At 37.5% G+C, this 27,457-nt stretch overlaps 1 protein-coding gene and 1 pseudogene across 2 annotated transcripts in view; one reads left to right on the top strand and one right to left on the bottom strand.

Moving 5' to 3' along the window:
• The window catches only part of PAK1 (p21 (RAC1) activated kinase 1), a 141,877-nt gene that overhangs the window by 3,806 nt on the left and 110,614 nt on the right, over positions 1-27,457 (top strand). Inside the window, exon 1 of one of the 2 annotated variants that reach the window (XM_055320766.1) lies at positions 13,553-13,572. The exons of the other annotated variant lie outside the window; for it this stretch is intronic. The gene's annotated coding sequence lies outside the window, so the exon portion shown is untranslated. Of the gene's footprint in view, positions 1-13,552; positions 13,573-27,457 lie in introns of those variants that run through there. 2 annotated transcript variants of the gene reach the window in all.
• On the bottom strand, positions 17,997-18,485 carry LOC129506776 (40S ribosomal protein S10-like; annotated as a pseudogene).

Genomic DNA, 27,457 nt, shown 5'->3' with positions numbered 1-27,457 from the left:
CCCTTATTTTTCTTCCTTAGCACTTACTGCTTGATGCTCCATTTCATCTGTCTGTCACATATCTTTTGCCACTAGATTGGAAGCTTCTTGAGAGCCTTCTGTTTTGTTTGCTACTTTATTCCCAGTGCCTAGAGTAGTGATTGCATATAGCAGGCTCTCAAATATTTGTTGAATAAAAAATATAAGAGGATTTAGTCCTGTTTACAGCCAGCTGTTACACTGGGGTTTTTTTCAAGAATAGTTCTCAGAATGAAGAGGAACCACACTCCAATATGCAAATCCAAGTGGATTCTAACGTTTTTGGGGATTTAGCGCTTTTCTTTCATTTTACATCTGTCCTTCTCCACCAAAGCCTATAGTATTTTTCAGCTATAGTTCCTTTCTTTTTTTTCTTTTTTTTTTTTTTTTCCAGCTATAGTTCTTTAAGCCAAGACCTGAAAACGGCTGTTGAAATATCTCGGGCTGGGATTGTTTCTTGGGAATTTACAACCGGTTTTGCAAATCTACATGAGCACCCTAATTTTTGAGTCTTTTGACTTGAAACTGTCTCTTCCGGGCCTTCTGTGGTTTTTGTCTTTCTCTAGTGATACTTAAAGCTGTACAAGGGCCTGTTTGACTCCACACAAAGGTTTCTCTTCCTTATGAAGTTCTTTTTTTTTTTCCTTATGAAGCTCTTAAAATATTTTGTTTCTTTCACTTTCCTATTAGCCCTAAGATACCATATCCAGTTTTCTCTGTTCCTAACTTCCCTTCGAGAGATTGGCTTCATTTGTTCATTTATTTATCAACATTTACTGAGTTTTTATCTACCATGTACAAGGCCCCATGCTGGGACAGAATGTTCAAGTATATGTAGGATGCAGTTCAAGTCCTCAAGGTGTTGAAGATATTACAACATGGTATGATAAATGCCGAAATGAAGGGATAAAATAGAGGGGTAAAAAAGTGATGTATACTCATGAAGACAGGAGAAATTTGTCTTTCTAAATTTTTTTGTCAGTTTAGAAATAATTCATCAAATAAGTATCATTTTGATAAGCAGACTGTTAGAAACATTTTAATTAAGAGATCAGTGGCTTTGTTGGGGAAAATGAAAAAAATCAAGGTGGGATCAATAGTTGCTAATTTGAGACAATTTTCAATTCCATTGTTGCTGGTTTTAATGAACTTTTCTTTCCCCTTTTTGTCTTTCTAAATCATAACCAGAGAGTAGGGAAAAATACCTTTTTTTTTTTGGAAAGAGGAAGCTTAAGATTTTCAAAAGCACATACTATTTCATAGGTATCATTTTAATTCCTAAGGACTAATGTAATTTGGGGTGGGAGGAGTGGTCAGGGAACCTTAGTCTCTCATTATTATATGATCTTATGGAAATAATTTTAGCTCTGTGCATTTTGTCCAACTGTAAAATGGAGATAGTAACAATTGCTATGACTAGCTTATAAGGTTATAAAGCAACTAAATAAAATATTGAATATAAAGGAACCTCTGGAGAGTGTAATTTGTTAGCAGTTATAAACTTTATTGAACACTTGTTATGTACCATTTTGTGAGTTTTCTCCAATCTTCACAATAAGTGTGTAAGATGATTGCTAGTATTTCTGTTTAATGGAAAAGGAGGCTGAGGCTCAGATTGGCAAAGGGAATCTTAATTAAGGTTTTGCTGAAAGTAAGTGTGTAGACCTCCATTCCAGTTCATATTCACCTGATACCATCAATTATGTATTATGTTCATTACCCAGGCTGCTTTAATTTTTCTGTATAGAGAATCTAGGAATATTTTGCAAATATATTGCTTTGAGAGTTAAAATACTTTTTTTTTCCTCGTTTAGCCTGCTCTCTTTTTTTGTGCACAGAAAGATTAGTGAAGACAGATTTACATGCATTTACATTTATCATTCATACAGGGAAAGAATAACATCTTTCCCTGGTGTTTTTTGTATAATCTTCACAACAGCCTTGTGAGATAGGTATTTCCATTTTACGAGTTAGGAGACTGGATTATAGAAGTCTTGGTTTGCTCAAAGGCACATCATTAAGCAATGATTGCAATTTAGCAATGACTAAATATTGGTTTAAGACTACAGTTTTTGGATCTCAGTGCAGTACTTCACTTTTGCCACTATATCATATTGCCTTTTAAGCTATCAAACTAAACTTTGGAGCATGAAAAATGTTTTTAGATTGCTTCCTAATCCCTTTAGCCTTTTCCCCCTAAGAAAATCCTGACTGAAGTCCAGAGTTTGAACTAAAAAAAAAATAAATTGCTAACTATGTCAGATGGTCATGAAATTGCAGACTCACAAGATGACACTTTACTACCGAAGCTGAGAGATCAGACTTTATCCAGTGTTCTGTGTCATTACTGCCTGAATATTCATTTCCCTTTGCTATCATACATTTATGAACATCATGTCATATGTTTTGTGTTAAGCTTTATCTTTCTTAAGTAATTTTCTCCACCATTCTATCCTAGTCTTTGATTCAGGGGAAATGATCTATGTGCTAGGATATTCCAGATTATCCCCTAAGAATAGTGTGATAAGTCTAGAAAGAACCAGAAGTTCATTGATTCCTCATTAATATGACTTTGATATTATTTCTCTAAAGTTGATCTAAGTCTTAGTTACAACAAGTCTGTTAGTCTTGGCTCTTATTCATGGAGTCAGGGTGAAGTAATCTGCATGCAGAATTGGGAAGTTCATTCCTGTTTAAGGGACTTTCTTCACTTTTCTACTTCCAGCCCTTTCCACTGTCCCTTGCAGGCTGTGTAAGTACCAAGTAAGGCTGGCAAGAACACTTTCCTCCTTTACAAGATCTGCCTTTTTGAATCTTTCGGGAGTGATAAATAACAGTGATAGAATATGTGTGACTTCCATTCTCATCTGCCTACCTGTATCTTTAAGGCCCAACTTTCTTTATTCTCTCCTTGATTTCCACAAAGCTGGAATTCATGTCTTTCTCATTTGAACCATTGTTCCCTTATTCTTTGTATGTTGCTACAATATCGTCTGTCACTTTCTAAGGAAGGAGATAGATGTAGAAGGGAGAGCATTAAACTTGAAGTTAGGCAAAGACCTATTTGAACACTTACTTAATTATCTATTTCTTAGTTTGGAAAATAGAAATAATACCTAACTCAGAGTTGTGAAGATTCAATTAATAATACATTGAAAATGAATATTGTATAACTGAAACTAATATAACACTGTATGTTAACTATACTGGATTAAAAAAGTAATATGTGTAGAAATGAATTGTTTTGTATGTTAAGCTATGTAAATGTTAGGTAGAATTGTTGTAATTTAATGACCTCAATTATTTAAAGCAGTGTTTTTGAATTTTGGTTATACACTTGAACTACTTGTGAAGATGTAAAAAAAAAAAAAATTACTGTTGCCTGGGTTCTAAAGTCTACTTATTCAAAATCTCTTGAAATCTTTATTTTAGAAGATTTATAGAATTCTGATATGCAGCCAAGATTGAGAAGTATTGCTTTATATTGTAGTATTTTGCATAAAAGTCTTAGGTACCTACCATATGAAAACTAATGTTTTTTTTTTAATTTTTATTTATTTATGATAGTCACACACACACACACACACACACACACACACACAGAGAGAGAGAGAGAGAGAGAGAGAGAGGCAGAGACACAGACAGAGGGAGAAGCAGGCTTCATGCACCGGGAGCCCAACATGGGATTCGATCCCGGTCTCCAGGATCGCACCCTGGTCCAAAGGCAGGTGCCAAACCGCTGCACCACCCAGGGATCCCGAAAACTAATGTTTTAATTGTCATTTAAGTTTCATTTGCTAAACACATATTAAGCATCAGGCATTGTCAGGGGCTCTGAAGAAATAGATGAATCATATCTGATCTTTACCCTTAAGCTAATAGTTGAGAAACAGACATGTCCATAGACAGTTATGAGACCAAAATGATACAGGCTTATGCTATGTAAAGACAGAAGAAAGGCATCTACTCCACCTGCAATGGGGATGGCCTGGCAAGCCTTCTTAATGTGACAGCTAAGTTGTGTTCTGAGAGATGAACAGGGGTTAACCAAACACAGTTGGGGAGGGATGGGAGGAGAGCAGAGAGGAAGAACCTTCCTGAAAGAGCAGTATGAGAACTAGAAAGCTTGACAACATGCTTGGGGAACCCTGAGTATTTTAGTACACTTACAGGATACGTTACAAGGTGGGGAATTACCGGTAAGACAGGAAGACCAGGCCTAGGTGGTAAAGGGCCTCTAGTGTACAAAGTATTTTCACTAATATTATCTCACTTTATTCTTTCAACAACTCTGTGGATTAGCTAGGACAGGTATTATTTTATTTCCATATTAAAGAGTAGGAAACAGGTTAATTGAATTGCCTGAGGCTATGTATAGCAGCACAGCTATGATTTGAAGTCAGATTCTTTAGACTTTTGAGAATACAGAAGAATAAAAGAAAAAAGAAAAAAAAAAAAACCCAAGCCAATAAACCTAGCAGTTTCATTGTGGAAATGTAATCAATAGTATTATTTAAAAACTTTACTTATTTATTCATGAGAGACACACAGAGAGAGGTAGAGACATAGGCAGAGGAAGAAGCCATCTCCCTGTGGGGTGCCTGGTGCAGGACTTGGTCCCAGGACCCTGGGATCATGACCTGAGCCAAAGGCAGATGCTCAACCACTGAGCCATCCAGATGCCCCTCTTTTAATGTTTTTAAAAAATGAGTTTGGGTTGGTGATCTCCCTGTTTCTCAGCCACCTGCTTCTCCCAATGTCATTGTTTATTGAGGATAAATGAGATCAGGAACAAATCAACATCATCAGCCTCATTATAACTGACTATTCCACAAGTTTGGAAATTGCAGTCTTTAATCCATATCATCTATCTCCAAATCTAGTGTTGGCCCCTCATTTGGGTGTTGCTTTGACCAGTGGCACTTCCTTCATTTTCCCCTGACTTCTAAAAAATTCCTGGTTTCTTGGGGAATGTAAAAGATATTTACTGCTTGTTTTCTTTCTAAAAATCATGTTGTTTCTTTTTTTTTAAAAAAAGAGAGAACATGCACTTGTGTGAGTAAGCAGGGTAGGGGGAATGGGGTGGAGATGGGAGAGGGAGAAAGAATCTTAATCAGGCTCCATGCTCAGCACTGAGCCCCACTTGGGGATCAGTCTCATGACCCTGAGATCATTACCTGAGCCAAAGTCAAGAGTTGGGTACTTAATGGATGGAGCCACTCGGGCACCCCCAATATCATGTTTATAACTATTGCTGCTTGCCAGAGAATTGTCTGAAGTTGACTGTTTTGTAAATGTCCCAGACTACGTAGAAATGGCAAAATACACATACTTTCAATTGCATACAAGCTCATTACGTCTCTGCAGTGGATCTATTTATCAATTCCTTAATTAGTCTACAAATATTTATTGGTTGCTTCCTGTGTGCCAAACATTGTGATCAGTACTCAGGGTACAATCCTAAACAATACAGAAATGATCCTTTTCCTTGCTCTTAATAAAACTTACATTCCAGAGGGGAATACAGAGAAAAGCATTAAATGTACAAATAAATAGTTGCAGGTTTTGATAAGTCCTGCAAAAGAAATAAAGGACTAATGTAGAGAATTTTGGAGTGATGAAGGAGAAGGCCTCATTGAGGGGATGATGCTTTTAAACTAAGATATGTAAGATAAATAGAAATTAACCATTCAGAGAATAGGGTGTAGAGCATGTCAGGCAGAGAGAACATTTTAAAATGCACAAAGACCCTGAAAGTAGGTAAAAGTATAGAGCTATGTTGCTCAAGATTGTAACCACTAGATGGTATGGGTACTGAACACTTGAAATGTGTCTGGTTCAAATACAGATGTGCTATAAAGTATAAAATGTATATTAGATTTTGAAGGTTTAGTGCTGAAAAAAATAATATAGCTAATTTTTTATGTTTACTATATATTGAAACATTTTGGATAAATTGGGTTAAGATAGATTTTCAAATTAATTTCACCTGCTTTTTTTTTTTAGCTTTTATTTATTTTTATTTTTTTTTAATTTTTATTTATTTATGATAGTCACAGAGAGAGAGAAAGAGAGAGAGAGGCAGAGACACAGGCAGAGGGAGAAGCAGGCTCCATGCAGGGAGCCCGACGCGGGACTCTGGTTTAGCTCAACGTAGGAACTAAAAAAAAAGCCATTATGGCTGGTGCACATGGAACAAGAGTGAATGGTACTTGATAAAGTTGGTGTGGTAGGAAGAGACCTTTCAAAATGCTGCCCTATGCAATATCCTGTTTAATTCTGAGAGACTGAGAAAGGATTATTAAATCAGATTTTATAGACAAAGACAATTAGTGCCCGAGAGCCACTACCCACCCATATAGTGCCACCACTTTTAGCATAGTATCTTTTTTTTTGCATAGTATCTTGAGTGTAGAATGTACTCTATCACTGTCAGCTAGAACAAACAAGCAAATAAATATTGATGGATAAATTGATTAAGTGGTTTTGAGGCTACTTCTTGGTGTCTATAATATCTAAGTAGATCTCTTGGTCAAAGATGAAATTTTCATTACCAAAAAATATCCTTCCCTGTAGGTTGACTCCTCTTGAAACTATTTCACAATACACTTTCAACTTTTTTGTGTGTTTAAAAATTATACTATTAGGGGAGTATGTGCAGTGAGTACCCATATATTCATTATTTAGATTCTGTAATATTTTGCTGTATTTGAATATCTGTCCATCCCTTAAACCATTCATCAATCCATTTTATTTTGAAGCCATTCCAAATAAATTGCAGACACCAATGCACTTCACTCTTAAACACCAGCATTTATATAAATTATAAAGAACCATACTCTTACCCATTACACTATGGCATTATTTGAATAATATCTATCTGCTGTACCAGACCCTAAGCTGCACAGAATTATTTCTCTTTAACGCATGGCACCCTAAAGAGTGAGTTTTAATATAGTACTCTTTTCCTTAAAATAAAAATTATCTTTTTCTGCTCACCATTGTATTCATAGTTCCTAAAATAGAGTAGCCACTCAATAAATACGTTTTGTTTGAAATCAAACTAAGGTCCATATGACTTCTTTACTGAGAGCATTTGTTTTTTCTCAAGTTCAATAAACATACAAGAATCCTTTCAGTGCGTGGTGTTGGGAGAATACAGGAGAAAAGAAACCTTGGTGTGCTAAATATTTAGCTACCCAGTATGAATATCTCTGATCTAAGTCAAAGTTGAATGCATGCCCTGATGCTAATAGCTAGCTAAGGGTGTGGGAAATTTTTAAGCTGATCAAGTTGAGCATTGGCTGCTTTGCCATTCTGGTTCTTTCTTCATACCACTTGAATTGAAGAATTCTATGTTACTGAAAAATGGCATTGAATTGAGGCCCTTGAGGCATACTTGCCTTCCAGAGAGTCCATTCTTTTTTTTTTTTATTTTTTTAAAGATTTTATTTATTTATTCATGAGAGAGAGACAGAGAGAGGCAGAGACACTGGCAGACACAGGCAGAGGGAGAAGCAGGCTCCATACAGGGAGCCCGACGTGGGACTCGATCCCGGGACTCTAGGGTCACGTCTTGGGCCAAAGGCAGGCGCCAAACTGCTGAGCCACCCAGGGATCCCGAGTCCATTCTTTATAGTAATATCCAAGGCAACATTTCAAAATTGGCAGTTTCCTTTTAGATTATTAGTTTTTTTTAAGTGCTACATAATTTTGATAAGGCTTAACAATAATGCTACTCTCTTCCATTGAAAATAATAGCCCTATTTCACAAACTATTTCATAACATTTAAATTCATAAATTAAAAATTCACTCAGGATTCCATTCTCTAACGAATAAACACTTTTGTTTCTTTTTTTCCTTACATATAAACATACATGTTTACATAGTTGTAATCACAATGTAGCCTAAATTTGTTGTTTGCCCTTTTTTCTTGACCTATAAACATTTCCCTATGTTATTTCTTAGTACTTGTAAGATTTTAGATGATCTTCCATAATTTGCCTTAAGCATTGAACAGTCAGTGTTCTGTAAGAGAAACAGAACCAGTAGAATTCTTTTTTTGTGGGGAAGCCTCAGATTTGCTCTTGAGGCCATTCAACTGTGATTGGATGAAGCCTACCATTAGATTAGGAAGAAAAGTCTGCCTTCAGCCCAGGGTGTGATCCTGGAGACGGGGGATTGAGTCCCACATCAGGCTCCCTGCATGGAGCCAGCTTCTCCCTCAGCCTGTTTCTCTTTCTCTCCCTCCCTCCCTCTCTCTCTCTGTCTCTCATGAATGAATAAATAAAATCTAAAATAATAATAATAATAATCTCCTTCATTTAATGTCAACTGACTTGTAGATATTTACTACATCTACAAATACTTTCAGGGAATTTAGATTAGTACCTAGATTTAATCAGGTAACTGGGTAGTATAGCCTAGCAAGTTGATACATAAAACTAACCATCCCAATCATTTAGCTTTTCTTTTCCTGTTATAAATCACACTGTAATTTTATCTATAATACTGCATTTAGCTTTCTCCTTTAAAAGATAGTTTTTAAAAAAGATTTATTCATTCATTCATTCATTCATTCATTCATTCATTCATTCATTCATGAGAGACACAGAGAGAGAGGCACAGGCAGAGGGAGAAGCAGGCACCATGCAGGGAGCCCGATGTGGGACTCATCCTGGGTCTCCAGGATCACACCCTGGGCTGAAGGTGGCGCTAAACCGCTAAGCCACCTGGTCTGCCCGTGTTTTGTTTTTGTTTTTTTTTTAAGAATGAATTCCCATAGGTAGGATTACTGGGTCAAGGGTTATAAAGACCAAATGGGCTCTTGACAGGATTTAATATTTGCAAACTGAAAATACCACCAGTCTTTCTTTTAATGATTTCCTCAGGAGTTAATCAATTCAATTGACTCATTTCCTGTTTCCAAAAACCTGTGGTCTTTAACCCCCTTTGTTTTTTGGCTCTGGAAATAACTGCTTTTATTCAGGTTATATGTTCAATTCTCCCTTCAATCTGCACCTGTCATGTTTTCCCCTGAGTTTTTCTCAGGGGAAACCATCCCCTACCTACTTTGCTTTCCATAACACAGATAAAATAGAAGGTTCATATTTCTGCTACTGAATCTAAGAATCTACTTGGATTTGCATGAATTTTTGCCTTTGCCCATCTATCCTGCTCCTTCACATGCTTTTAGTTTCCTTCCCATGGTCCCATCTTAGAAACCTTACTTCACTGCATCTTTCCATTTTACTTTCTACTGAGTTATCACAAGCAGCATTCAAATGTTCTATTAAAAACAACAACAACAACAAAAACAAATGTTCTATTTAAATAAAATTAATTTTCCCTTTCCTTAAAACAAAAGCCCTCCGGAGATCCCATATCAGCCTCCAGCTAAAACCTATCTTTGCCCTCCTTCAAAGCTAGTCCTTAATAGCTGTTTACAATTTTTGCTTCCAGTTTTTTTTTTTTACCTATTTACCTGAAAGCCTATTCCAGTCTACTTCTACCTTCACCACCTCATCACAACCGCTCTCACTAAGGCCTATAATGACCTCCATGGTGCCAAATCTACTTAAAAACAAAAACCATAGAGGTACAGATACTCAGTAATCTCTTAATGTCATAAAAATATTCAGTTGTGATTCAAATGTTGCACCTTTTTTTCTTGTCTAACAGTTTGAAGCAAAATCCAGATAAGGGCTACACAGAGAGATTGTTTGATAGGTCTTTTCTGTTTCTTTTACTCTAAAGTCCATCTCAATCTCTTTCTCCCCCCCTTTCAGTTTATTTGTTGAAGAAACCGCATTGTTTTTTCTGTAGAGTTTCCCACTGTTTGGATATTGCATCTTCCTTTTATAGTTTAACAGGTTCCTCAGTCCCGGTCCTGTATATTACATGTATGTAGTATCTAGAGGCTAATTCAGATTCAGGTTTTTCTTTTGATTGTTTTCCATGACCACTTTCTAGGTATCAATGTGTTCTTTCATCAAGGGGCTCTTAATGCCTGGGTGTATTTCTTTTTGTGATATTAGCAGCCATAGGATTTCCTTTTCCTTTTCATCTTAATGGAGCTCTCTATTTGCCTTTTTTGGTTATTGTCTCTCTAAAATATTCTTTTGCCTTCTGTGATATCACTTTCTTCATTTGCCTCTTGTCTCTGATCATTCCTTAGTTTATTTTGTTGTCTTTTTCTATCTTGATTTTATTTATTTTATTTTTAATGTTGGAATTCCTCAAGGGTTAGATCCTCTCTTCTTATACCAGACTCTCATTATACTTGGTCTCATTCATTGTCCTGCCTTTGAATACCATATAAATGCTGGCAACTCCCATATTTTTCCAGATATCTCTACCCTAAACCTCTCTCTTTAACTCTAGACCATATATCCACTTACCCCACTTGATATTTCCACTTTGAAATTTTACATTTCCTACTTAATATGCTCTAAAACTGCATTCTTGATATTTTTCCCCAGAAACTTGGTCTTCCCTCAGTTATCCTTGTCCTAGTGGCATCTTTGTTTCTGCAGTTGCTCAAATCACAAAATTAAGATTCACCCCTGACACCTCCTGTTCTTCTATGCTTCATATGTACTCCACCCCCAATCTTATCAATTTTATTTCCTATGTATTCCTTGAATCCATCTACCTCTCTCCATGTCTGTTGTTACCTCTCTAATCCATGCTACCACTATCTCTACCTTAGACCACCACAGTAATCTTTAACTTAGCTCTTTGCTTAAAACCTGTAAAGGCTTTTTGTTTTATTTAGGAGAAAATATAAAATCTTAAATGTGATTTATAACGTTCTAAGAGACCTGATCCTTGTTTTTGTTTCTCTAACTTCATCTTGTGCCACTGCCCACTGCACTGGCTATGCTTCAGAGTGATGGGCATTTTTAAATCTTGTTCTACAAAGTTTGAGAAAATCTTTCATGCCTTACAGTCTTCACACCTGTTTTCCCTTGGTATGTTATTCCCCAGTTCTGTTTTTTTCACAAGTCTGGTTTCTCTCTCTCCTCTTTTTCTTCTTTTAAAAAACAAATGTGGTCTAGAACCTGTCTAATCTAAAGAAGATATCCCCCTACCCAATTATCCTCTCACAGGACTTCGTTATTTTCCATAATAGAGTTTATAATGATATGTAATTCTGTACTTACCTGACTGTTTGTTATATGTCTAGACTTCCAGCTCTATAGAATCAGAGATCATATCTCTTTTGTCACCACTGTGCTTCATCATGTAGTACAGTGTATGGAACAAAGTAAGTGTTGTAAATATTTGCTGAATGAATGGACTTACGCTATCAAGGATTACTAAGCCTTGGCAATTTTATCTCTGAAGTTATTTCAAATTTGTTTTTATTTTTCTGTCTCCTCTGCTTGGTTTAGACCATAATCATCTTTTCTCTGGGCTTTTAACTGCCTAATTACTAGTGTCCTGGCCACCAGTCTTCCTGCGCTCTTATTCATTCATTATTCTGCCTGGAATAATGTTTCTAATGCTGTTACTGTCTTACCCAAAAGCAATCACTGTGTCCCTACTGCTTATAAGATAATATGTAAACTAAGTTGTTTTTCAGGGAACTTTATAATTTGACCTCATTTACTTCTTCAGCCTTATTTCTCCTGACCCTACTTCATCTCTCTAAAAAGACTTTCAGTTCCATTCACTTTTATATGTCTTATCATTTTCTTCCTTCAGCCTACAGTTCCTTTTCCCTCTCTTCTATTAAAACTCTTCATTCTTTAAGATCCAACTTGGATGCCATGTCTTCCATATAGACTTCCAGTCCTTATCTATCCACTCATGATTACAAATTCCTTGAGGGCGTGCTACACACTGAATGTTTATGTCTTTCCAAAGTTTGTATGTTAAATCTCAGTGCCCAATGTGATGACTGGGGATGTAGGGCCTCTAGGAGGTGATTAGGTCATGATGATGGAACCCTCATGAATGAGATTAGTGTTCTCATAAAAGAGACCCCAGAGAGTTCCTTTGCCCCTTCTGCTATGCAAGGACATAGTGAGAAGACAGCATATATGAACCAGGAAGAGAGTTGTCACCAGACACTGAATCTTCTTGTGCTTTGATCTTGAACCTCCCAGCCTCCAGAACTGTGAGAAGCAAATTTCTGTTTTTTGTAAGCCACCCAGTCTATGGCATTCTGTTATAGCAGCATGGATGGCCTAAGACAAGGTGGTACTTTTTTTCATTCCTTACTATATACTCAGCATCTAGAACAGTGTGTGGCCTGTAGTAGACTGTCAATAAATCCTTGTTGAATGATTGAATAAAATAATTTACTTATTTACTCACTCAGGTATTTATTAAGCTTTTTTTGAATGTCCATAGCACTCTCTCCGTCCTTTGCACTGTAATTAGAAGTTCATTTATTATCTGTGGAACTGATCACTTATAAAATTAATCCCCACTCAAGCATCCCTCCCTGCTCACCACTGGACTCTGTCCTCTTCACTCTCTTTCTCAGTAAGTGTTTTCTAATGGTAGGATAATCTAACAATACAACGCAAATAGATTCTAAAATGAAAACTGAGCAAAAAAATGACAATTCCACGAAACAAATACTTTTATGAATTTGAAATAATGCAATATTGGAGAGTCGCTTGAATCATACACACAAAAAATCATTGATGAATGAGGATTAAATGGTAGAGTTAGTTTAAAATTGAAGGAGAAATTAACACGAGTAATGACACAATAGGAGATTCAGAGGACGATGATTTGAGTAACAGGATTAAGAGAGACTCTTGGGAAAGATTGGTGAAGCTCTTGAATATTTTTACAAAATTGATCCTCTTATCAATGTGTTTTGAAAGCCAAATGTGAAGTGACAGATGTTCTTTGGCTTATAGGCAATTACAACTTAAATTTTTGTTAAATATTAAGAATTAGCAAAATTTATTTTACGTTTATCTTGATAAATTGAAGGCCTGATCGATTTTTTAAAAAAAAATTTACTAGGAAATTTTGGTCTCTCATCAGTTAACTTAAATGGCATTTAAAAATTTTCTTTTTTAAATAGCCTTTTTTGATATTAAACTCAGGTAATAAGAATCCCACTGTATGTACTAGTTTCTCCATTAGATTTCGTTCACCAAAGTTGGTGATTGTGCTTTATTCATTATATTCCTATGGTGCCTAGCTCAGAGTTTGGTACTTAGCAGATACCTAATAAATGCATAGGGATAGGAAGAAGTAAATAATAATTGAAGGGTTTGGAAAAACTCCTTGAAAAGGTACTATTTGGTACAGAGTGTATATGGCAGGTGAGTGAATAGGGTTTGACTGTTACACTTTGTTAGGTCCAAAAGAAAAACCTCTCTTTCTTTTACAGGCTCCTGCCTAGTGTATATACTTTAATATTCACAGTCTGTTCTCTGCCTCAATAGCTCTTGTTCTCATTGTAATTCTTCCTGGAGATTGAGATGGAAATGAGGAAGGCTTTGGGCTACTGCCTCGGCATCCACATTCATGAGAAGTTAGAAATGTAGAGGGACCAAATGCCATGCCCTAGACGGATCCAGGTCAGCCAATCACTGCTTTCCTGCCTCTTCCTTTGTTCTCTGGGCCTCCAGTCTCCTCTGTGCTGGAGGTGCTACAGCTGTATACCAATTAATATAATGCTAATGTGACCCTTAATGAAAGGGTGGAAGCACTGGGGCTCAGCTGATGAATAACTGGATAGGGTCAACCTTCAAAGTACCTATTTCTTAACAACAATGGGACTAGGCACCTGAATACCTTTTCACATTGTTTTTGTAACCATGGAAACAGCTGGAAGAGATCATAGTTTAGGGAATCTAATCTCTAATTTTATAGAAAAAGGAAAAAAAAAACAACCCAGAGATGGTAAAGCTCATGCCAGATTAACTCTTTGTCTCCCATTTTAACAGATCTATGGCATGTAAATATGATTTTGTCCTCTTTTCGTATTATGCAGCATTTAAACCCCTGCCGCTGACCTAACTTTGAATCCTGTGGCTCTGCTACTTCATGACTGATCTGGGGAGAGTTGCTTAATGTCTGTAGTTTTAGTTTTCTTATCCTTAAAATGGTACTAATAATAGTACCTGCTTCGTAGGTTTGTTACTAGGATTACATGAAGCAGTAATTGTAAAGCACTTAGTAGATTCTGGCACATAACAAGTGTTCAGCAAGTGTTGACTATCATTATTAATACAGCATAAGGAAGCCAAAATGAACCTAATGACCAGTCCTTTAATTTACAGCTCTGTCTTTGAAACCTTTGTTCCTATTTCTTCTTCAGTTAGAATCTGAACCTTGTGAAGCAAGGATTTTGTTTGCTTGCTTCCCTGTATTCTCAGTAGCTAGAGTAATTTTTAGTGCATTTAGTTGCTTAGTAAATATTTAGTGAATTAATGCTCTTAGGGAAATTCTGCTCTGCAAAACACTTATAGATACTCCAGTGACTTGAAACCTTTATCTTTACAGTTGTTTATGTGAATGTGAATTTGCACTTGTCTTTATAATATTTGTATTGTATCCTTTATCTTTTCAGTTATCTTTGTTTCTGTCTACATTGTAAATCTTTGTGGGTAGGAGACTGTGATCTCACTATGGAATTTCCTTGTGGCTCCTAGCATAGCGTATTTTTTTAAAAACATGGTTATTAAGGTTTAGTAATTCCTGACAGTTGACTCTAAAAATCACTTGTATTCAGTACTAATTTATTGAGCAAACAGCAGTATATGCTGTGGCTTGCGTCAATCGCATCTCTCAGAAGTTGTGCATTCATAGGGTCAGTCCTTAGTGGCAAGAGACACTTTAATGCCTTTGTAAATGTTGTTCTTTACACATGAAATACCCCTCTCCTTCCTCCTTGCTCCTTCTCTGTCAGATGTCTTGCTGCTTTCTTTAGGGCTCAGTCTCCTCTGTCAAATCTTTTTACTTCCTTTTTTCTGGGATTAACTCCTTTGTATGTAAATCTCTTCATGGAAGAAATGAATAGCTTTTGCAAATAGATGAGGGCTGAATTCCAGACTGCGGAAAGAGTTGCTGCAAAGACAAGGTCAGCTGTTATAAGAACGTGATAGTAAATAATAAATATTATCTTTAATGTAGGGCAGTTTATTGGTCAGGTTTCTTATTAACAGCGGCAAGTAATAGAATCCACTCTAGCAGGTTCAAGGAAAAATGCTTTATTAGAGGGTGCCAGAGAGATTAAAGAGCCTTTGGGAGAGCAGAAGAAAAGGACCCAGGCTGAGCTTCCAGGAACAAAATCTCTTTGCCATAGTCCTGAAGCTGCAGAATTAAGAAACTGTTGCCACAACTACTAGATCTAGAACTGTGCTGCCTCTGCAGTTTGCTCCAACAAGAGGCATGTCCTGTGCCCAATCTCTCCACTCATCTACTTTCATTCCAAGTTAGTATCTAGTGTGAGAGCATCTGATTAGCAAAACCTAAATCACACTTAGATGGGAATCTGAGAAATGCGTGTGTGTGCATATATATATTCCCCAAGCTGGCTTTCATCATGGTGGTAAATTGGCTGATAGGAACAGTTGAGGAGATAAGTTTTTTTATTAACCAATGGATGAGAAAGATACATAGATGGAGACAGGAAGGGGGAGGGAAGGAGGGAAAGAGGCAGAGAAAGAGAGATGGACACTGACTTCATCTCTCAAAATGGGAAAAAAAAGTCTTTAGTTCATTTGGATCAACTTAGGCCATTTATCCATCCCTTAACTACGAGAGTTTTCAGAGACATACCAGAAGTTAATTGGTTAAGCCTGAGTTCTTGAACTAATGACTTTCAGGGAGAATGGTTTAAATATTATGGTTTGAATGTGGAATCAAGACTTACCTCTGGAGCTAGGTTTGGGGTCAGCATTATCTTAGTTAGAACAGTGGTTTCCAAAGTGTGGCCACAAGGGAACTTGTTGAAAATGCAGATTCTAAAAAAATAAAAAATAAATTAAAAAATAAAAATAAAATGCAGATTCTCAGGGCATGTATGAGACCCACTGAATCAAAAACTCTGGGCGTGGGGCCCAGGAATCTATTTTTTTTACAAGCACTCCAGGTAATTATGACTCTGACAGCATGCTAAAATTTGAGAAATGCCTTAGTAATATAAGCTGCTGAGAGATGAATACTGGATAAAAATTAGGGCTCTATTAGGAAGAGGGAAGAAGAGAATGAATGCTGGGTAGGCAGCCAAAAGCATTCATTTCAAACTGTAAAGGTAGGGGTCAGTTAATGAGGAATCTTGAATGTCTACCTCACAAGGTTGTTGTGAGAATAAGACTAGGTAATGCATGTGTGAAGGCCCTGTGCAAGTGAAAGAGCTAGATTATAGTAGGGGTGAGATAGAGAGTACATTGTACTTGGAGTCAGAGGTTGGCTTCTTATCCTGGTCTCTTTACTTCTTGGAGCTTCAGACTCCTCTTTTGTAAAATAGGAGCTAGAACCTCTAAGGTGTTGGAAGAGTTAAATGAACGAATATATGTGGAAGTTCATTATTTAGTGTATTAATAAGTAAAAGTTTACTGAAAATGCTTGGCCAAAGTAATATGAACTTTATTCTGAGGACAAGGGTAAGTGTGCTTCCTTAGGACTGTCTTTCTTCCTAAGGCAATTCCCTAGTTCTTAGTAATTGTTTCAGGTCTCAGGTCTATAATCATATTTAGATAAGCTCTGATTTAATTTCATGAGCAATGGTTTTTGCCTCTGCAGTCTTTTCTTGGGGCATTATTTGAATTATTTACTTAGGCTGTCGCAGGGATATAGAGGTTTCTTTTTGCTCTTATAACTAATGTGTCCTCAGGGTGATGTGACCATATATATTTTACGTTCTGCTTTGGCAGATTGCTTTTTATTTTCTTCTGTGAGGTCATTTTAATTTGTAACACTGTGGCCTCTTCCTCCTACTTTCTGTTTTTTACACATTTCACATTTTCTAGATAGAGAATTTTTATAAATTTCTATTAGATTATAGTGGGACAGGTGATCAGGATGGTTTGGACCCTCTCTTTTACTTTGTATAAGAAACTAAGACAGACAGGGAAGTAATTTGTCCAGTCCTGTATCCTGCTTCTTACTCTTTTCCTATTTCCTGGCATGAAAGAACTTGAATCTGGGGTTAAATTTCATTTTTTTCGCTATATATTAATCAAAAGTCTCCTGTGAATTGTTTACATCTAATGGGATTTAAAGTCAGAAGCCTGGGGCAGCCCGGTGGCTCAGTGGTTTAGCATCGCCTTCAGCCCAGTGTGTGATCCTGGAGACCTGGGATCAAGCCCCATGTCAGGCTCCCTGCATGGAGCCTGCTTCTCCCTCTGCCTGTGTCTCTGCCCCCCCCCCCTTTCTCTCTTTCTATGTGTCTCATGAATAAATAAATAAAATCTTAAAAAAAAAAAAAAGTCAGAAGCCTGGTCTGAAAGTGAAGCAGAGCTGACATCCCAACCTAGGAAAAAAGATTACCTAGTGAGTAGAAGTGTTGTGGATTCAGTAGTGGAAAGAAGGGCCCACCATGGACATACTCTTCACTTCTAGACATACTTGGCACGCTCTTAGATGGTGGTAGTTATTGGGTATGCCAACATTGCATTATTAGGTGGCTTGTGGTTTTTTCTGTGTTTACATCTAGGGTATTTGAGGAAGGAAAGAATGGAATGAAATGAACAATTTTTACTTTGCTCCTGAGCACTTCTCACCTTATCTATACTACAAATAACAGTTAATGTTTGTTTTCTCAGAAAGTTACTGTGGGGTGGCAAGGAAATCAGAAAAATGTCTCATAGACTTGTTGGTACTAATTAAAACCTAGATTGCCAGCTGAAGGGCAACCTAAGGATTATTCAATTCAACACCTTTATTTTATGAGTGAGAGGCCAAGAGAAGAAAGTAATTCACCCAATGTTTAAAAAATATATATATATATTTTCTGGCTACAGGTGTATTCAACACAAAACAACCTTCTCTAACTTTACTGAGGTGGCTGACCACGTCCATGGCAAATCTATCTCTAAACTTTGCTGACCCAGCCCCAATCTCAGCTTTCTTGTCAGCACTAGGGGGCACAGCACTTTGTCTGTAGGTGTCTCTCTCTGTCAACTTCCCCTTCGGCGAGTCTTGCTGGTTACTCTCCCTCCAGACCTTTGGGCTGTGGCCTGCCAGTGTTAGGACTGCTGTGGTGCAGAGTGGCAGGCACAATCTCAGGGGGCAGGTGGAAGTAATCACAAAGATACTGGATACCCTCTTGGTAAGTTTCAAGTAGAAATGTCTCCAGGCAATCTATTCCTTAATGTAGACTTGTGATTTGAGAGACTGCATGGACTTGATGATGTGAAGATTGGGTACATTCTTGTCTGCTAGCTCAGTGTTTAGGCATGTAGATGTCCTTTTTGAGCACCATCACTCCCTCCTTGAAAAGGAGTTCATGAATGACAGTAGGGTTCTTCTTGGACGTCAACATCCCAGCGGGTGCTATGTATAGGGCTGGAGCTAGAAAGGAAAGCAACCGCTCAATATTATACGGTAAGTTAGTTACAGAGTCGGGACCATATCTCAGCACTTTGGACTCCCTGTTAAGTTCATTTCCACTATACCCCTTTGCAGGACACACTGTAAGAGGAAATGTCGGGTAGTGGAAGGCACATAGACCTGAGGGCAAAAGATCTGGGTATGAACCATGGCTCTGCCACTTACTGATTTGTTCCTGAGAAAGCAGTATCACTTCCTCAAGTATGAGTTTCCTCATTTGTAAAATGAGATAGTACTGATACTTCTTTTACCTGCCTTGCAGGGTAATTATTAGGATAAAATGTGAGATGCAGTGGAAAAAAGGAAGACTAAAGTGAACATGGCAATTCGCCTGTGGATTTCAGCTTTGTCACCTATTAACTGTGTGATTTTGGGGCAAGTCACTTTGTTTCTATGAACACAGTTTTTTTCTTTGTAAAATTGGGACAGTAGTAATTCCCCTGCAGAGCTGTTTTAAGGACATTAGTGTAGGTAAAGCATTCAAAATGGTGCCTAGTTAAAAAAAAATGGTGCCTAGTACATGTGAGATCTTCACAGAAGATTTAGTTCTGTCTTAGAACTGTTCTTCTAAAAACTTAAAATAGATATAGCAGAACTTGTTCTTCTGTGGCTTTAAAGCTATCTTGTAAAGTTTGATTCAGAGGCTGTAGGTGGGGTAAGGTATGGGCTTTGTGGTTTCTGTTCTAAAGTATAGTGGCCCATGGTTAGGCTTTTTCTTCTTCCAGAGAAGGGCTTGTAGAAATGGCAGACACTGAATGCAGTAAATTGATTGAAGAAGAGGTGGAGGAAATTTGGTGACTGGGAAACTCGGAAGGGAGAATGCCTGACCTACAGTAGATATGTAATAATTTTTTATATAAATTTATTTTTTTTAGTGTTCAATTTGCCAACCTGTAGAATAATACCCAGTGCTCATCCAAGTGCCCACCTCAGTGCCCGTCACCCAGTCACCCCCGCCCACCTCCCTTTCCACCACCCCTAGTTCGTTTCCCAGAGTTAGGAGTCTTTCATGTTCTGTCTCCCTTTCTGATATTTCCCACTCATTTTTTCCTCCTTTCCCCTTTATTCCCTTTCACTATTTTTTATATTCCCCAAATGAATGAAACCATATAATTGTCCTCTTCCGATTGACTTATTTCACTCAGCATAATACCCTCCAGTTCCATCCATGTCGAAGCAAATGGTGGGTAGATATGTAATAATTTTTATTGAAAGAATGACTACCTGAAATGGAGAAATACTGTGGCCCATAGGGGTTCATAAATAACTGGTGGCCCCAAATTTCTCATCCAAGCTCCACTTTGCTGAGGTATTTGGATTTAATCAAGCTTTTATAATCTTAACCTGATGAATTTGTGGAATTTAAGGTCTTGAGTTTTTTAAGCTTTTCTCTACTACCAACTTCCCTTTACCACCTTGGTCAGGCCAGACAACTATTTCCTTCATTCCTAATTATTGTGTGGCTAGGTTCCTCTTTCTGGTTTTTAATTCTGGAATGGAGTTGGTGGTTCTAATGCACGAAAGTTAGAGAATGGGAAATCTGTATGATCAGGCAAACAGCATTTCCTCAGAAGTTCCAGGATTATGGGAAAGCTAATAGGTTCACTCCTTCTTCCTCCCCAAAAAGGATATTCTCGTATAAACCATTAATTCAGTAAATACATACTAATCATGTATACTATAGATTAGACATTCTTCTGGGTGCTTTGAATACGTTATCTCACCAAATGCTTAGTAACCCTTTGAGTTAGGCTGATAATATTGCCCTCAATTTTACAGATAAGGAATATAGAGTTTAGATGAAGGAAACGACTTGCCTTAGCTAGTAAAAGGTAGACTCAGGATTTGAACCCAGGTCTTTATGACTCAAAGATAATCAATGATTGCCGTGTCTGTCTACCTTAATAGAATGGGAACTCCTTGAAGGTGGAGGTCTTGTCTGATTCAAATCTGTGTTTCCTATTTTCAGCACAGAAACAGAGTAATTTTTTCTTTACATTTTTTGAAGTTTTTACTTAAAGTCCAGCTGGTTAACATACAGTATAATATTAGTTTCAAGTGTGCAATATAGTGATTCAACATTTCCATACATCACCCAGTGCTCATCACAGCAAGTGCACTCCTCTATTAATGAAGTAATACATAATTGATGCCTGTGTTACTCTGAAGCCCTATGGGCCCTCTCTCTTTAAGCCCACTGCCTACTTTCCTCTACAGTCAGTTGCCTGCTTTAGTTTAGTTTTCTTTTTTAGGCTGTTTTTGTGTGAGCTAGCGTTCCCTTTTGAGGTTGAATTGAATTGTGTAAAGCCTCAGGAAGTGGCTGAAGCACCTTCCTCAAACCTGGTTGCATCAAAAGCCCACCAAGTCAAGTCCTGTTCCCAAAGAGGAAGAGAAAGCCTGGGCTCCTTAGTCAGTAGATAAGAGTTTCTTTGAGGTCCTTGGGCTAATTTCACCATTTAAAGAAGGGACATTTACTTAAATTCTTTTTTTTAAAAATATTTTTAATTTATTTATTCATGAGGGACAGAGAGAGAAAGAGAGAGAGGCAGAAACATAGGTAGAGGGAGAAGCAGGCTCCCTGTGGGGAGCCCAACGCAGGACTCCATCCCAGGGCCCCAGAATCATGACCTGAGCCAAAAGGTGATGCTCAATCACTGAGCCATCCAGGCGCCCCTTCTTTTAAATTCTATATACTCCACTCTGTATGTGATGGTTAACTCAGGCCATTTTTATGTCACTTTTTAATTTCCATCTATCTTCCTAAGTCTGACCCTTGGGTCATACAAAATAAATTCAAGCTCTTCTCCATATTACAATCCTTTGTAATCACAGGGTGATTTTATTTCTTTTCTTTTTTACTAAATATTTTCTTAGTAAGTTTCTTTTTTTTTTCCTTAGTAGGTTTCTAAGATGACTACCTCTCCTTGCCTCTCATACCACTTTTCTCTCCACAAAAAAAATTCGTATGGATAGGCTTTTTATGCTAATTTTGTTGTCCTGTGTAACTCCTTCACTTCTCTCAAGTTTTTTTTTTTTTTTTTTTTACTGTTGCTTGGATAAGCCATATATACCTCTTTCATGCCTCCCTGACTTGTTTCTCATAGTTTCTTTTGTGTAGTATGTTCTTTGCTTGCTGTACTTCTGCTCAACAACCTTCAAGACTCTGTTAAAATATCTGTCTCTGATACCTTCCTTTCCTCCTGTTCCAGACAGAATATCCTTTTTCTCAGTGTTTATGTAATGCTTTGTTCCACTAGCTATGGCAGCATTTATTGTATTGTACTTGTTTGTACTGTATTGTAATTATACTTGTTCATCTATCCTTCCTCTCTCTAAACACTTCTCAGTCAGTCCTCCCAATGTTGGAAGTACCTGTCATAGATGAGGTAGTCAACATTTATAGAGTGCCTTACCGCTGTGCAAGTTGCCATATACTCTCACTTAATCCTTGCAACAGGTCTCTCATGTATGTATTAGGCCCATTTTACAGATGAAGTAATTGAGGTCCAGAGATTAGTGATTATGATCTTATAGCTGGTAACTCAAAGGACTGGGTTTCAAACCTATTTGCTGACTTCAAAGCTTGAGCTATGTTTAGAACTATTCTTTTGATTCTAATTCAGTATTCTTTTTGTGCATATCATAAAAACACAAATTGAGTATATAGATGTGTTTAATGCAGTGATGGATAAGAGTTTAAATGAGAGTAAGGTGCAGATAGCAGTGGCACTCGCATAATTGCTGTGTATTAAGAAATGGTCCTGGATTTGTTAATGCCTTAATCGGTAAATATGTGCTGAATGAAGGAATCATCAGGCTACTGTAGGCAGTCCTATAATTTAGCACTTACAAATGAATTTGTTTTAGCTGGTTAGCAGATGTAACAACACCTACCTTAGGGCATGTTCTGTTCTAAAAAGGGATGTAAAGCTGCTTCTCTCACACTACCATGGGTAATGTGGATGAGCTCAGCTTTGACCTGAAACAGTGTTTCTGAAATCTTTCACTTCCAAGCTTTGTCATATTTTTGTCAGGCACTGTTAACCTACTTTTTCAGAGCTACAGAATCAGACAATTAGAATATGAATTGGAATATGAGGTTCTTATTCTAATTGTTTGTATACCCTAAGCTCTTACCAGAGAGAACCTAAACCCAAAGGACTTGGTAAAGGAAGCCAAATGGTAGACCTTGGGAAATGGTAGTCCTTGTTTTGTGACATGGGCTATTGAGTCATTCTACATTTTCTTAATTTGACTAATAGCAAATGTGTTACAGAAAGGTAACAAAAATAAGATGACTATGGTTCAGGCTCTTCTTAGCTTTATGTGACTTGGGGCAAATAGTTTATAATTCCTAGGCCTGTTCCTTTAGGGTTTTAATCCAGTGATTCTTTCTAGGGGATGTGATCCTGCAGTCCCAGGTACCACACATCTCTGTTGCTCAGGGACCATGCTGTGCTGTAAATTACAACTTCTTTTGCCTTTCTTGTTTTAGGCCACAGATCCTCCATTCACTATGTATAGTCTAAGAATTTGTTGAAATCTGTCATCTTCTGATGTCTCATACTCATTCTCCTCCTTGTTGAGTTTTATAGCTTTGCTATCATTTTAGTATGATTTTTAGTTAGGAACATAGGTAAATGTGTTTTTAATTTGCCAAATTTAACTGGAAGCAAACTTCAAAGGAAGTTAAAGGTAAAGAAGATGAAGTTGCATTTATATCTGGAGTTCCAAAAACTTCACCGTGAAAGTAAGTGAGAAAGTCTGGACCTTCTCAGGAGATGTCCTAGGTTCAGATTTTGACTTCATCATCTACTAGGTATATGACCTTGTACATATTACTTCCCTGATCCTCACTTTTGAAATTGGAATTTAAAAAAAAGATTTATTTATTTATTTTGAGAGCAAGAGGGAAAGAAAGAGAGCGTAAGAAGAAGTTGCAGAGAGAGAGGGAAGAGAATCCCAAGCAGACTCCCTACTGAATGCAGAGCCTGTGGTAGGCTTGAGCTTGTGACCCGAAGATCATGACCTGAGCTGAAACCAAGAGTCTGATGCTTGACTGACTGCACCACCCAAGTGCCCCTGGAATTTTTTAATTGTTAATTTTTATATATTTTTAAGATTTGATTATTTGGGAGAGAGAGCACATGCATGAAAGCATGAGTGGGAGGAGGGGTAGAGGGAGAAGAGCAAGCTGACTCTGCTGAGCAGGGAGCCTGACTCAGGGCTCCCTGACCAGGACCCCAAGATCATGACCTAAGCCAAAATCAGACACTTAACTGAGCCATTCAGGTGCCCCTGGAATTTTTTCTTAGAAGATAAAAGATACATCAGAAATTGCACTAAACTAATAATCAATACATGTGTTTGCTTTTAGCAGACTAAGGGACTTTGACCAAATCCTTTCCCCTTTTTGGGCCTCAGTTTCCCTCTGTAAAATGAGGAACTTGACCTTGGTGACCTCTAAATTCCTTACTATTCTGAGTCTGACATTTTCCTAGTTCCCGAAGAGCACTGGTCCTTTAATATTAATGTCTAGCCCTTTGTTCAGTATGATTAAGGCCTAGGATTCAGACAAATGGGACTGGGTATTCTGAAGTCTGTCTATATCTGCCTACCATACTGACCAGATCATGATACTTTTAAAAAGAGGAATCACAGTATACAAATCCATGGCTCTTAGTACATGGTAATTAGGCAGCTATTTAAAAACATTTCACTCTTTTTTCCTTTTTCTCTTGGGATTAAGACAAGCCAGGGTACCTGAGGCGTTAGCATGGGAAGGAGTAGCTTTTTGCTTTTTGCAGCTTGATTAAACTTTTTTTTTTTTAATTTTTATTCATTTATGATAGTCACACACACACACACACACACACACACACAGAGAGAGAGAGAGAGAGAGAGAGAGAGGCAGAGACACAGGCAGAGGGAGAAGCAGGCTCCATGCACCAGGAGCCCGACGTGGGATTCGATCCCGGGTCTCCAGGATTGCGCCCTGGGCCAAAGGCAGGCGCCAAACCGCTGCGCCCCCAGGGATCCCTGCAGCTTGATTATTGTGTCTGTTCTAGCAGGAGAGAAAGACACTAAGATTATTATGACATTAAGTGATGAATGTATAATAGAGGGATGTACAAAGTATTAATCTAAGCAAGGAGTGGGAAGTGGGGAGAAGAGGCAATGAAGCCTCCAGAGGTGAGGTAACACTCGAGAGTGGAAGAATGAGCTTCCACTGAGCTTCATCAATTTGAAAACGTGTTGAGGGTCTTTTAGGGTTGCTCTGCCTTTTCTCTGGGCTTCAGCACAACCTAGAGGGCTCATTTAGGAAATCATTAGAGCCTATTAGGAACTGAGAAATTTTTTTTTTGAAGTCTGAATTAGTGTTTTTCTGATGCTAGCTTGGACTTTATACCAGTGGAGACCTGGAATAAGACACCTGGCCAGGCTGTTCTTAGTCTGTTTGAGGTTTGGGTATTGTTAATGGGTGTATATCAATAGAAAATTATGTCTGCCTTTCTGAGAGCTACCTGAGCAAATTTGAGAGAGAACTGTTTCGAATCTCTACTCTCTGTCATCCCAGGTTAACCTATTTAAGATACCTTGACATTTAAGTCTCTCAATACATCTTGCAGTGTATTTTTCTTTTTGGATTAAAAGTTGGCTCTATTTTGATTTGCTACTTTTTGCGTGTTGATTGTTGGGCATCTAAACTTCTTAGTTCATAGGCTAGCACAAATAGTGAATAAAACATTTTTATTACATAAACAACAAATATTATTGTATTTATTTTATGCTACTTGCTGTGCTTAGCTTCTAGATATACAAGAGTAAGATCCAGTTACTCTCTTGGAGGACCTCATAGACTACTGGCAAATAAAGAGAAAACAAAGGGCACCTGGGTGGCTCAGTGTTTGACCTCTGCCTTTGGCTCAGGTGATCCTGGGGTCATGGGATGGAGTCCTGTATTGGGCTCCCTGTGGGGAGCCTGCTTCTCCCTCTGCCTGTGTTCTGCCTCTCTCTCTCTGTGTCTCTCATGAATAAATAAATAAAATCTTTAAAAAAGAAAAAGAAAGAGAAAACAATACTTTAGGAACTATTGATTGAGAATGTTATGAACTGTGATAGGCACTGGGGATGAATGAGAGAATCTCAACCCCCAATGTGTGTATAGCCCATTGGGAGGTGGAATGGTGAGAAGGAGCCTACCCTGTAAGCCAGTAACTAATACAATGAACAAGGGAGAATGTGGCATTTATCATAAAAGAGAGAGAGAGGGGCTCCTGGCTGGTTCAGTTGGTGGAACATGTGACTCTTGATCTTGGGATTGTGGGTTCGAACCCCACATTGGCTAGAGAGATTACTGAAAAATAAAATCTTAAAAAAATTAAAAAATAAAAGAGAAATGGTATGTATGCATTGAGGAAGATACCACTTTAGGGTTGTACTAGATGGTCTGTAAACTATCTCCCAGTCCCAAACACTGTAAGATTCTGTGATATTGTGAATTTTGCACTTACGAGGACTAAAGAGTAAATGGTATTATATATACCAAAAACTCATGAAGAAAAATGTTGATTTAAGAATAGCTAATTCCAATGTAACAGAATTATGGAAGTAGGAAGAGTGATTTTCAGGTTATTAAATTCTAAAACAACAGTAGTGATTGTCAAACATTTTTCAGAAAGTGATCAGGTGAGCAGATGTTTCCTGAATATTTTTTCTGAGATCAATTTCTCCCTAAGAGTGATAGATGACAAAGAAGTATAAAATGGTATTTCTGCTCCAGAGATGCTTTGATTTCCTTAGGACTATAGGATGTATATGCTAAAAAAGAACAGTTCCACCAAGTAAACTGTATGCAAAGTTTAAGAGTTTATAGAAAGGGGGATGATTAGTTTCCTAGACCTCCTGTAACAAGGTACCATAAACTAGTTGGTTTAGAACAACAGAAAATTATGGTTTCACAGTTCTGGAAGTCACAAGTCCAAAATCAAGGTGTCAGCAGGGCCATCCTCTCTTTGAAAGTATGAGGGAAGGCCCTTCTCCTAGCTTCTGGTAGCTTCGGGTGTTCTTTGGCTTGTAGATGGACATCTTCTTCTCGTGTCTTTTCACAGTTTGTGTGTGTGTGTGTGTGTGTGTGTGTGTGTGTATGTCTGTCTGAACTTCTTACTAAGCACAGGCCAGAACAGCCTAGTTGGAATTTGGAAATTTGGGATTTCATGTCCAAATTTCTCCTTCTTATAAGGATCCAAGTCATATTGCATTAAGGCCCACCCTAATAACCTCATTTTAACTTGATTAACTAGCCTAAAGACTAGTTTTAAATAAAATCACATTCTGAGATACTAGGATTTAGGACTTTTGATATATCTTATTTTGGGATGTATAGTTCAAACCCATAACTATAGGCTTGAGGGTTAGGGAAAGAACTTGGTCAGGTAAGAGTTGAATTAACATAAGTGGAGATATTGTAAGACAGGTCTGTCTTTTGGACAATATCCAAACCCTCCGAAGAGGACACTGCAGGTAAATTCATCTTAGTAGAACTAAGGAGTTGTGAGATCCCCAAGCAGGGATATTTAGAGAAAAAAGATTACTTCAATTTTCTTCTTAGTTATTTTTGTTCACAATATACTACTGTGAGCAACTTTTGTTTTTTCCTATAAGCAATTTTGTTGATTTATGCCATATATCCAGTCTTGACCATTAAGATGTTGATTGCATATTGTGTAAAAATTTATTCTTAGATAACAAAAATTAAACTATTTTAACTTACATGGTCATTTGTAATAATAGAAGTTCTTTTTCCTTATAAGTGTGATGAATTTGCAAAAAAAAATAGATAAGTTTACTCAAGGAATTTGACATTAAAAAATGAGGGTGAATTACGGCATTTCTTAATCTGTG

This window comes from Nyctereutes procyonoides, unplaced genomic scaffold (genome assembly GCF_905146905.1).
Source record: "Nyctereutes procyonoides isolate TBG_1078 unplaced genomic scaffold, NYPRO_anot_genome, whole genome shotgun sequence".
Lineage (NCBI taxonomy): Eukaryota > Metazoa > Chordata > Mammalia > Carnivora > Canidae > Nyctereutes > Nyctereutes procyonoides.
The sequence above is the reverse complement of the archived record's forward strand: the minus strand, read 5'-3'. Positions and strand labels throughout refer to the sequence as shown.